General features: G+C 52.4%; 1 protein-coding gene across 1 annotated transcript in view; it reads left to right on the forward strand.

The window, feature by feature from the left end:
* The first annotated feature begins 1,618 nt into the window (after positions 1–1,618).
* Positions 1,619–12,821, forward strand: part of CORO2A (coronin 2A) — a 73,832-nt gene continuing 62,629 nt past the window's right edge. Inside the window, exon 1 of the mRNA XM_054178734.1 lies at positions 1,619–1,685. The gene's annotated coding sequence lies outside the window, so the exon portion shown is untranslated. The remainder of the gene's footprint in view (positions 1,686–12,821) is intronic.

Here is a 12,821-nt window from a genome sequence, read left to right on the forward strand (position 1 = left end):
CCCTGGAGGTGTTCAAGAGGGGACTGGACATGGCACTTGGTGCCATGGTTTAGTAGTCATGAGGTGTTGGGTGACAGGTTGGACTTGATGATCTTTGAGGTCTTTTCCAACCTTATTAATTCTATGAGTCTAATTGGAGTTTGATTAGAAATAGCCAGTTGCCAAGGGCTGCCTGGGGATAACTGGTGGGAATGCCTAGTGGGAGCCCAGAAGCTCCCAGGTGCATGATAAGGGCAACTGTAGGCCCCTTTGTTTATGGAACTGAGGGGGGATGCATTGACATCCTGGGATGACAGCGAAAGGCATCCAAGCTCTCACTTGACCACTAAGAGACCTGAGGGAGATGAAGATGAGGAAGGCTATTGCTGGGCAGGGGGCATCACAGGATGTGGGACCCTTAAAAAAAACTGATGATCACTGTTGGGGGCTGCTGTTTGCTCTGATCCAACAGGACAAGACTGGAGGTGTTTAGGAAGTGACTGGATGAGGCACTTGGTGCCATGGTTTGGTTGATTAGATGGTGTTGGGTGATAGGTTGGACTTGATGATCTCAAAGGTCTCTTCCAACCTGGTTAATTCTATTCCTCCTCTCCCTCTCCCTCTCCCTCTCCCTCTCCCTCTCCCTCTCCCTCTCCCTCTCCCTCTCCCTCTCCCTCTCCCTCTCCCTCTCCCTCTCCCTCTCCCTCTCCCTCTCCCTCTCCCTCTCCCTCTCCCTCTCCCTCTCCCCTTCCATTCCGTGCCATCCCATGCCATTCCATGCCATTCCATGCCATTCCATGCCATTATCCCATCCGATTCTCTTGCTTGTTAGCTTGTGGGGTGGTGCCATGCTTTACTTGGGACTGGGCTCTGCTTTTGTGTGTGGTGGGTAACTCAGGGGGTTGTGCCTTGCCCTGGGGTTCGTGCCTTGCAGCGCTGCAGCGCAGCCCTGCCTGCCTCCTACATGAGATAAAGCTGCACCCTGTTGGCACCTGTGGTTTGTGTAATTAATTAATTCCTCACCAAAATGGGCTCACTGGAACAAGCAGGTCCAGAGAAGGGCAGTGAAGCTGGTGAAGGGTCTGGAGAGCAGGTCTGGCGAGGTGCCTCTAAGGGACCTGGGGGGGTTGTTCACCCTGGAGAAAAGGAGGCTGAGGGGAGACCTTCTCACTGTCTGCAGTCCCCTGGAAGGAGGCTTGAGCCAAGGGGGTGTTGGTCTCTTGTCCCACGTAACAAGTGACAGACGAGAGGGGATGGCCCCAAGCTGCACGAGAGAAAGTTTAGTTTGGGACATTAGGAAGATTTTCTTTATGGAAGGAGTGGTCGGGCACGGAAGAGGCTGTGCAGGGAGGTGGTGGAGTCACCGTCCCTGGAGGTGCCCAAACAACGTGCGGAAGTGGCACTTGGCGACGCGGTTTGGCGGCCGTGGTGGTGCTAGGCTGATGGGCGGACTCGATCGTCTCGGAGGTCTCTTCCAAGCGTAACAATTCTACGCTTCCACCAGGGCACAGAGAGCATCCTCCGACTCTCCTGGCCGCGGGGCGCGGCGTGGGGGGCGGGCCGGGGCTGGGCTGGGCTGAGCTGGGCTGGGCTGGGCTGTACTGGGCTGGGCTGGGCTGTACGGGGCTGGGCTGGCACGGAGCGGCACGGCACGGCTCCCATGCATACGCCCTCCACGCTGTCGGACCCCCGCCGCTAGCGGCACGGTAAGAGACGGGCACCGGTGGTGGTGGTAGGTGGCGGTGGTGGATGTCATGGGATCGGGACACGCGTGGGCAGGACCGGCCGGGGCGGCGGCACCTGCCACAGCCTGGGGCCTGCCGAGCCCGGCGGGAAGCGGGGGGCCACACGGCGGCCTTAGCCCTGCGCCGGGGGTGCCGCAGCCCCCTCCCCGGCCCCACCCTGCTTTGTGCGGAGCCGCCGTAGCCGCCCGCAGCCGCGGGGGCACAGGGGGCCGGGGGATGAGGCGGTGCCCGGTACCGCGGGCCTCGGGCATCCCCCGGCGTGGGGCGGCGGGGGCAGGCGGTGCTGGTGGGGCCCCTCCCGGGCCGGGTTCTGCTCGGGCTCCGTGGGCTGCTTCTGCGGGTAACTGCAGCGGGGAAACGGATTCTCCAGGCGGAGCGCGGCAGGGCTCGGTAGCAGATCGCCGATCCGGGGGCGCTGGGTGGGGTGGGTGTGTGTCTTGCAGCCGGTCCGGGTCCCCCGGTGCACGGAGCAACAGGGCTTGTGGCCGGGGTGGGAGTCAGCACCACGGCTTCCTGCCAAGCCTGTTTGCCGGTGCGACGGGTGGCACGGGCTGGCATCTGTGTAACTTGGCTCGAAGTGCAGAGAGGAACCTCCTCCGTGGCTCTCCGTGGGCGTGAGAGTGGTTGAACTTGGCCCCCTTTGTGCTGGGTTCACAGGGATTCGGGGTGCTGGATGTCAGGGCAGGTCACATCTTGAGCAGAGCCTGATGACAGCCTCGTAAGTGACATCTAGACCCTCCTCTTTGGCAGCTGGGGTCTCCTGGTGCCGGTTCCTCTTTCGGGGGAAAGCCCTTGACGGGGTCTTGCTTTCCAGCAGCAGCACAGCTTTGGAGGGCCTTGGGTCTGGCTTTGATGGCACAGCTCTGTCAGGGGCGAGGGTAGACTGCTGCAGAGGGATCCGTAATGATGACAGCGCTTTGCAAACAAGTCCCCGGTGGCCCGGGGAGGCCAGCTTATAAGCAGCGTCTTGCTGAGCATCCATTGTTCACCCTGCAGGGAGTGGTGCCCTTCTTGTCTTGCTCTGGAGCGTGGAAAAACAGCCGTGCAGTATCCTGGCTGCTCCTGATCTTCCACTTACACCTCCTAAGAAGGCACCGTGTTTGCTACAGTCCCAGCAAAGAGAATTTGCCTGGGCAAGCTTAACCTCTCCTGGCCTCTTGGGTGCTCAAGGGAGGTGACTTCTGCAGAGGATTCAGAGAGCGCTTAGGGGATTGGGTGTTGGTCGTCTTTAAAAGCTTCCCAACGCAGGCTCCCCGGTGGGTTAACAAAGGATCAGGCTGTGTAGCCCTGCTGTTCCCTTTGTTCTCCCACTGGCTGAGCCTTCTTTGGAGAGCTCTGTTCTCTCCTGGTTTGATAAGAGATAGGGAGTGCCTGATGGAGACAGGGAGGGAGTTGCATCTTTTGGGATGAGCATTTCAGGAAACTCTGGAGCAAAGCTTTGGGGTGTGCACGGGGGAGGGGCAGGACAGGGGGCAGCTGGCTGCTTCACGGAGGCAGGGCAGAAAGGAGGTGTTTTCATCTGTGCTGGTGGTGTTTGGTGAATGATCGTTATTGCAGGCAAGCTATAGCTCCATCAACGAGAAGTAATTCAAATTAATTCAATCCATTAGGCTGCAGCAACAAATCAAACCCCATCATCTCTGTAGAGGTGATGCAGACCTGGGAAATGTGAAGCCCAGGCACTGGAGATGTTTGGATAAAAAGCTAGAACATGCTGGAATGTGTCCAGAGAAGGGTCGCAAGGATGAATAGAGGGCTGGAGCTCCTCTCCTATGAGGACAGGTTGAGAGAGTTGGGATTGTTTTGTCTGGAGAAGAGAAGGCTCTGAGGAGACCTTCTTGTGGCCTTCCAGTATCTGAAGGGGGCTACAAGAAAGCTGGGGAGGGACTTTTTAGGGGGTGGGGTAGTGACAGGACTGGGGGAAATGAATTCAAGTGGGAGGAAAGTAGATTTAAATGAGACATCAGGAAGAAGTTCTTCCCTATGAGGGTGGTGAGACACTGGCACAGGTTGCCCAGGGAGGTGGTGGAAGCCTCATCCCTGGAGGTTTTGAAGGCCAGGCTGGATGTGGCTCTGGGCATCCTAGAAAGTGTCCCTGGCTGTGGCAGGGGAGTTGGAGCTTGATGATTCTTGAGGTGCCTTCCAACCCTGACAAATCTGTGACTGTGTGAATTCTTTTGCTTGTACCCCAGCTCTGTCCCAGGCTGCTCCCAGCCTCTGTCCCTCAGAGGCAAAGCAGCTTTGCATGAACATGCTGGTTTTGCAGGTCCTGGGGGAGAGAGGGACTGCTGTCCTCTGTGTGCCAGCTGCACCAGCCTGACCAGCAGCACTGCTCACCTCCACCCCATCCATCAGACCACTTTCTAGCTGTGTCTGTGCAGCAGGTGGGTTTCCTGATAGCAGGACAGGGTACCTTCAGATGTGGTGGGTTTCTCACTTTCTCTTCCCCACACTACCCCACGTAATTTCTACCTGTCTTTTGAGTATGGAGAGCTTGTCCCCTCTGAGCACATTTCTTGCTCAGAGAGTGTGATGGATAATTTATCTTGAATGTTTGTGTGTAAGGATCTGCCTAACAAGTGGGTTTTGGGTTATCTGACTTTGTGGCAGGGGTAGGCTGCTGGTCTCTGTGACTGGCTTGTGGTGCCTGTGCAAGGGCAGCTCTTCTTTGACTGTGGGCTGTCTGAGGGCTCTGCAGACCCTGGTTTGAGGCTGTACACTTGAGTATGGAGTAGTTCCCTGTGCTGAGAGCTGCAGGTGCTCAGGCACACAGTGTTACAGACTTGGGGAGAAAATGGAAGGCTTTGGCACACCTCAGGAAGTGAAGGTGATGGTTTAAAGTGGGAGACAGCTGCCTAAGAAGCAAGGTAGGGTAGATGCTGCACATGACCATGCAGGCTCCTCATATGTTGTGGTCAGTTTGCTAGCTCTGTTGTTTTCAAATTCCTTCTCCCATGGCAGCTGCACATCATGAAGTGTAAGCTGTGATTTCCATAGCAGGGATTCTAACAGGGAAACTGCTGAAGGGTGGTTTGTTACTGGGTATGACTGAGACCTCCTGTGAAGAACCAGGCTGGAGGGAGTCTGTCCCAGGTCCGTTCCCCACCCTCTGCTCTTGGCTGGTCCAAAGGTACCTCTGCAGAGTCCTGGTCCTCCTGCTTCAATGAAAATAAACCCCACCACCTTATCTGAGCATTCCCAGCAGCCAGCTGTCAATAGCAGCAGCCTCTTCTGGCTGTAAAATGGTAGACATTATTACAGTGGGCTGGTATCTGGGTGGCTTCTGAGGAACTTGCTCCTAAACCTCCTGCTCAGACCCAAGACAACCCAAAGGAACCACCGCTAGCAGGGCTGGACAAATGGATGCTCTTTGGAACCGCTGGGGTTGGCAGCTTCTTGATGCACAGCCAGGCCACAGGCAGTCTAGTCTCTTGCTGCCATGGCCAGAAGACAGTGGGGAGATGATGAAGTGAGGTGTTTCCCAGGTAGTCATTCCCTGGCTTCCCTGAAGTGCACCCTGAGCTGCTCTGGCTGCAGCGAGCAGCCTGCAGCACGTAGCAATTATGCTGACGCGCCTCCTGCCTCTCTGCAGGAGGAACAGGAAAGACCTTTAGATCACCCAGGAGGCTGAGGGGGTTTGACACTCACAGGGTGATGCTGGCTGGGAAGTCAGTGCCAGCCTGGCCCAGTATTTCCTGGGGGTTCCCCTCTGTGGCATTGCAGGCTTGCCAGCACCTCTCCATTTTGAAAACGTACCCTGCAGGGCCCTTATTAGGGTAGTGCTGATGCTCACCATGTCCAAAGCACTCCAGAATTCACAAGCAGGATTTTCTGACCCAGAGCCATCTTGGAGACATGTTGCTGCCTGCCACGCTGCTGTTGTGGTAGGACCAGTGATAATGTGCAGCTCCAAGCTCTCTTCCCTCTTCCCCAGCTGACCTCCTACATGCTCTGTCTCACACAGTGGCACATTTCCCAGCATAGTGCCCAAAGTTTAGCTCTCTGTCCCTCAAAGCATCCATCTAGGCTCTAGTTTGTGCAAGGGATCTTTTCCAGCCTGGTGGGCCACGGTGCTCTTTATCTGTGTGCCAGGAAACAGGGATGTTCCCACCTGCACAGAGTTACTTCTCCATGAGTAAGTCTGCACTGCCTCTCTCCCTGTCAGGGACAAAGTTGATAAGGAAGACAGAGCAGCAGAAACTCCTAGCATCCATGATATTGTTATCACTGAGACAGAGACAAAGTTCATGGAGACTGATTAGATAGCTTGTAGGAAAGCAGGATAGGCCAAACTGTGTCTTGTTTTTCCCTCCTCCAGCTCTGGGAGAAGAGTAGGCACTGCAGGGGGCTAGCTCCTGCATGGAAATGGTGGCTGAGCAAGACTCTCCAGGTCAGGCTTACACTAGTAAAGTAAATATGATCCTTCTCCAGCTTGCACATAGAGTAGAGGAGGGACAGTCAGAATAAAAAGTGCAGGCAGGAGCCAAGGCAAGCATTGAGCCTACTCCTAAGGGCAGAAATTAATCAATCCTTGCTCTGCAGATACCATGATTTGAACTCTCTTTGCAGGTCGCCTGTGCAGAGGGCTGAAATCCTGCTTGGGAGAGTCAGAAAGCTCTGGGTCCCACCCCAGGTTTTCTGGAGACCAAAAGCAGGGTGCATGGGTGGTGCTGAGTTTGATCAAACCAGAAAATTATGCATGAAAAATGCTCTCTCCAGCATGTGTGAGAATGCAAGCAAAGGGGTGCCTGAAATTATAGTTGTTTATTGATACAGCTACACACTTGCCTTTGGAGCAACATCAGAGCTGCTTTCAGAGCAAAAGGGCTGTGCTCCCTTGTAAATGGGTGATTGGTTAAGAGTTAGCCTATGGAGGCATCTGCCATGATAAGGATCAGAGTCACAGAACCACAGGCCCTTGGCAGGGAAATGTCTGCGACTCCCCAGTGGCTGGTCTCATGCTGAACACTGGTCCTACAGCTTCACATGCTTGCCCACTGACCTCAGGCACTCAGAACTTGCCTAATTTTCTGGAGGAGGTGGCAAAGAGTGGCACACTAGTAAAGCGAACGTGATCCTCCTGGCTCTGGCTTGCGTGTAGAGTAGGGGAAGGGCAGTCAGAAAAAAGGTGCAAGCAGGAGCCAAGGCAAGCACTGAACCTACTCCTGAGAGCAGAAACTGAGCAATCATAGAATCATAGAATTGTTAGGGTTGGAAGGGATCTCAAGGATCACCCAGTTCCAATCCCCTTGCCATGGGCAGGGACACCTCACACTAGAGCTCAGAGCCACTCTGCAGGTACTCTCTTTGTAGGTTGCCTGTGCAGAGGGCTGAAATCCTCCATGGGAGAGTCAGAAGGCTCTGGATCCCATCCCAGGTTTTCTGGAGACCACAGGCAGGGTGTATGGGCAGTACTGAGTAGAGACAAGTGGCCATTTCTCACACTTTGCCCTGCCCCTGGACTGGGATATGGACTGATGGCAGCAGGCGAGGGAGAGCCTGTAGAATAGAATAGAATAGAATAGAATAGAATAGAATAGAATAGAATAGAATAGAATAGAATAGAATAGAATATCATATCATATCATTAACCAGGTTGGACAAGACCTTTGAGACCACCAAGTCCAACCTATCACCCAACACCATCTAATGAACTAAACCATGGCACCAAGTGCCCCATTAAGCATAGGATGGGGAGCAGCAGATCCCTCCTGGAGCTGCCTGTCCCACTCCAGCCTAGCCTGGGTCTCATTTAGGCAGGGAATGTTTGCATGGAGCATGTTTGCCTATCTGGCAAAGGACCCTTGAAGTGCTGCACCCCTGAATGCCACCCAGTGTCATTGGCACACAGATGATCTGCATCCAGCAGCAGGATTTCACTGCCCTCCATAGCATGGTGGCTTTTCTCCCATTGAGTGAGGAGTTTTGCTTTCCAGGGCTGTGGAAAGCTCAGCTCTGCCACTGCTACTCAGCTCCCAGCCACCTTCCACATGGTTATGTGTGAGGCTACTTAAATCAGCTACTTAAAACCCCATTCCTCTTTGAGGCCACATCTGAAATACTGTGTCCAGTTCTGGGTTCCTGGTCCAAGAAGGACAGAGACTTGCTGGAGAGGGTACATAAAAGGGCTACAAAGATGGTTAGGGTACTAGAACATCTTTTTTTATGACTGAGAGTGTTGGGTCTCTTTAGTCTGGGAAAGAGAGGTCTGAGGGGTCATCTCATCAGTGCTGATTAATACTTACAGGGTGGGTGTCAGGAGGATGGGATCAATCTTTTTTCAGTGGTGCCCAATGACAGGACAAGGGATAATGGGCACAAACTTGAACGTAAGAAGTTCCATCTGAACGTGAGGATGATGAGGATCACTTCCTTAAGGGTGGTGGAATGCTGGATCAGGCTGCCCAGAGAGCTGGTGGAGTCTCCATCTCTGGAGACATTCAAAACCCACCTGGATATGTTCCTGTGTGACCTCCTCTAGATGAACCTGCCTTGGCAGGGGGGATTAAACTAGATGATCTCCAGAAGTCCCTTCCAACCCCTACCATTCTGTGGTTCTGTGATTTAAACTGGTGTTTCACAGAGCTTGCCCAGAGTGAGAACACACAAGTCTTGAAGAACCTTCCCCTAGATGAGGTTGCTCAAGGCTTCATCCAGCCTGGCCTTGAACACCTCCAGGGAGGCGGCATCCACAGCCTCCCTGGGCACCCTCACTCGAAACCTTCCATCCTGTCTGGTTTCTTCCATTCTATTCCATTCAAAAGGAGCCTGTGCTGGCGACAAGATTACAGGGTAATAGACATGGAGAACCCAGACAGCTCTTTAATTGCAATAGGCAAACAGAAGAAGCCAGAGATTGTCTTGCTAATGTCTACTTAAATGTAATTAGTTCTCATTATTTTGCTCTGCCATCTTCTCTAATTTAATTTGAATACCAAAACACACACAGAGGAACAAAACCAAAATCAGAACAGCATTGTTCCAAGTTCCTGCTCTTGTCCTATCTCCTCATTTCTTTTTTCCTTACAGTCAGGGACAATCAAGAGCCTCCCTTCTGACCCCTCCAGCCTGTGGCCATGGCTGTGGCTCGTGTTTCTCTTTGAATGTGCAGAGATCTTGCTGTCAGTAACTGATGCCTGAAGGTCTTAATTGAAAAGGTTGATTTTGCTAATGATAGCTTGGCATCTGACAGCTTCCACAGAAATCAATAGGAGTTCAGTGTCTCACAGTTTTAAAACTCATGGCACTCATTTGCAGGCTTAATAGGGATTGAAGGGCTTGACTTCATGGCCCCTTGCATCTGTTGGGGGTTGATGCCCACTGTCATCCATTAAGACCTGTGCAGTAGCTGTGGCTGTGAGGCACAGCTGCCAGGCAAACCATGTCTTGGAGCAGAGAACCCCAACACCCCTCACTGGGATTTTGTAAGTAAAAGCTTGAGTGGAGCACTGACACTCTTCTCTCTTGGCTGCCAGGCTGTGTCAAAACACAGCTCCTGATTCCTGTGGAGCTGAAAAGATCATAGTCCTCTTGTATCTTAATGGTAAATGGGTTCTCCAATCTGGCTGGCAAACCAGAGGGAGAGCCAGGAGCTGGAAGCAGAGTTACTCTTTGGCAAAACGATGAAGCAGCCACGTTTTTAGCAGCAGAGAGGAGGACTCGTGGGAAGAGCTTCCCAGGGTGATGCATTGCTAGAAACTTGAGTTGGATGATCTCCTAAAGAATGGTCCCTCTGCAGACAACAGTGTCCTTGGAAGCAGGCAACATCTCCCAACTTTCCCTTAGCCAAACAGCTGCTACCTGGCATCCTGTAGAGACTTCTTTCCCCACCTCACCATGGTGCACAGCACACACACTCCTCTCTCCAAGCTTTCAGGGTGTTCTGCTGAGCTGTGCCTTTAGGCCCCTGAGGTGGCATTCCTGTTCCCTAGCACAACAGCCAGCTTTCTCTCCTGAGTTTTGTGTCACTATCACTGGAGTTTTGTTTTGTGGTCACTGTTTTATGACTGGTGACTTTTTGAAGGCAGGAGTCCTCTGAGCCACTTGGGACATGACTGTAACTGGAGATAGCCTTCTCTGACTGTGTTGGCTGGAAATGTGGAGAGAGAGGAGTGAGTGATTCACCATGGCTGCAGAGGTCAGAGTTATGGGCCAGGCTGGGGCTTAGCAGGATGGTTTGCTTGCCTGTGGTACCTCCACCCTTGGAGATCTATCAGAATTTATGTGGACCAGGCCCTGAGAAAGCTGGCCTGACTCAGAGGCTGACCCTGCTTTGACCAGGAGTTTGGGCTACAGACCATCAGAGGTTTCTTCCAGCCTAAATTTGCCTGTGATGTTTTGATGATAGTAGAAGTGAATGATTTTAGGAGCCAGAGTTCCAAGGAGTTAAACCAAGGAAACCCATAGCTGAAGTCCACCTGGAAAGTATGACTTGTTCTCTGTCTCCCATTCTTCTTCCCTAACTCTTATGCTGAGTGTTGAACGTGGATGAGCGTTGAGAATCCTTAATGTCCTGCTGCAGCACACCTCTCTGCTTTATCATAGAAGCATAGAATGGTCTGGGTTGGAAGAGACTTCCAAAGGTCATCTAGTCCCACCCCCCCTGCAGTCAGCAGGGATATCCACAACTAGATCAGGTTGCCCAGAGCCCTCACTTTGAACATCTCCAAGGATGGGGACCCAACCACCTCCCTGGGCAAGCTGTTCCAGTGTTCTACCACCCTCACAGTAAAGAACCTGGGTCCATCCCCTAGGTGGAGGCGAAATATTAAAGGATGTCCTTGAGTGTGTTGTGGTCACCCTTGAATTTTCCAACCCCATTTCAATAAGGCTCATCTTGTTGTTAGCTTGGGGCCTCTCCTCCTGCTGAGAGCTTCATTTTGGTGCCCCACCCTTTGTGGGCTGTTAGTGGAACAGGGTTTACTAAGCTTAATTTGATGTTTATCCATTTGATGTGTAAAGAAGGAACTGAAGTCACAATTTCTCTGCCTTCTTTTAGCTTTAGAGAAAGCAGAGGAATGGGTCATTATCTTGGGCCTTGTGTGTATCAGTGGAGTTCTCCAGCATCTCACCTCTTCTTCTTTCCCTGGCAGCATGACTTGCAACGTGAACTCCTCTGTGGCTTGGTGGCAGCTTGTGTCCTACATACAAAACCCCACACAGCAATGCTTCTCTCTTGTTTCTGCCTGTCTTGTAGCCAAGCTCACTTGTGGGGGTTTGAAAGATTCATGGCTCTAGAAGGATTTCACACACATTTCATAGGGTTCAACAAGAGCAAGTGCAGGGTCCTGCACCTGGGCTGGAGTAATCCTCACTGTCAGTACAGGTTGGGGGAGGAGGTGATGGAAAGCAGCCCTGTGGAAAAGGACTTGGGGGTGCTGATGGATGAGTAGCTGGACATGGGCAGGCAGGGTGAGCTTGCAGCACAGAAGGCAAATCACATCCTGGGCTGCATCAAAAGCAGTGCTGCCAGCAGATCCAGAGAGGTGATTCTGCCACTCTGCTCTGCTCTGGTGAGTCCTCACCTGGAGTACTGCATCCAGCTCTGGAGCCCTCAGTACAGGAAGGACATGGACCTGATGGAGAGGATCTGGAGGAGGGCCACAAGAATGATGAGAGGGCTGGAGCACCTCTGCTATGAGCACAGGATGAGAGAGCTGGGGGTGTTCAGCCTGGAAAAGAGGAGGCTCCAGGAATACCTAAGAGCAGCCTGCCAGTACCTGAAGGGGGCTACAAGAAGGCTGCAGAGAGTCTGTTTACAAAGTCCTGCAGTGACAGGCTGAGGGGCAATGGCTTTGAGCTGGAGAAGAGCAGATTTAGATTGGATGTTAGGAACAAGTTCTGCACCATGAGGGTGGTGGAACACTGGAACAGGTTGCCCAAGGAGGTGATTGAGGGCCCATCCCTGGAAATATTCAAGGTGAGGCTGGATGAGGCCCTGGGCAGCCTGATCTAGTTGGGGAAGTCCCTGCTGACTGCTGGGAGGTCAGACTGGATGACCTCTGGAGGTGCCTTCCAGCCTGGACCATTCTATGATTCATTGTTGTGGGTTCTGCTGCCACTGGTGCCAGTGGACCCCAGCAGTACATCCTGATGATAGCAGGATGTCTCAGTCTGTAAGTATGGAAATCTTCAAGTGTCTTCAGCTCCTGGGGAAAGGCATAAGGTTTCCCCCAGGAAATTCAGATTTCTTCTTTTGAGCTCTTCCTGAGAAGTTTCCCTTTCTTTTCTTCCCTATCTGCCTGTGTCATTGGCTGTGCTGGGCTTTCTGCAACTGCAGTTCCCTGGCATTGTGTGGTGGCCAGGGTGTCAGACAGGGCAGTGGCAGCACTGCCCTGCAGCCCTCAGGCTAGCTTGGAGGCTTCTCTCGTGGGACAGCTCCCACTTGCTGTCATCTCTGGCTGAGCAAGAGCTGGGAGCATGGTGCTGACTCTCCTCTGCCTCTGAGCACGCTGCAGAAGTCTGCTGGGGCCTGAAGACTTTCAGGAGAGCCCTGGATACAGATGTAATTTCATGAACACATTTGAGATAGCCAGAGAAAGCTGCATACTCACTCAGGTGCAGTGTGGTCCAGCGTGTCCTACCCAGTGCTTTTCTCCTCACCCTTCCTCACACAGGCAGCCTTTGTTTTTGCTGCCTAAAGCATGGAAATTGCATCCCAGGCTGCCTGCCCTGCATTATGTCAGGGATTCAAATGCTGCTCTGATTCACAACCAGACTTCAAGGACTGTGCTACCTTTCCTTCTTTTTTTTTGTGTCTTCCTTTTCCTGTTTTTTTTTTTTCTTTTATTCTTTTTCTCCCTCTTTTTTTCTTTCCTTATTTTTTCTTTTTCCTCCCCCCCTTATTTATTTATTTATTTATTCTTTTTTTTTTTTTTTTAACTTACTTTTTTTCCCTTTTATTCTTTTATTTTCTTCTTTTTCCCCCTCCTTTTCTTTTCCCTTTACACTGGCACTGTGAGAAGATCAAATGCTGTCTGTCTGCATCTACAGTGCAGCTGTGTCTTGAATACCTCAAAAGGCAAAGCCAGCTTTCTGCAGCTCATTGAGGACCTGGCAGTGCAGAGGAGAAGGCAGAGAGGGACAGCTTGGAAAAGG

The sequence above is a fragment of the Dryobates pubescens genome, chromosome Z, assembly GCF_014839835.1.
Source record: "Dryobates pubescens isolate bDryPub1 chromosome Z, bDryPub1.pri, whole genome shotgun sequence".
Classification (NCBI taxonomy): domain Eukaryota; kingdom Metazoa; phylum Chordata; class Aves; order Piciformes; family Picidae; genus Dryobates; species Dryobates pubescens.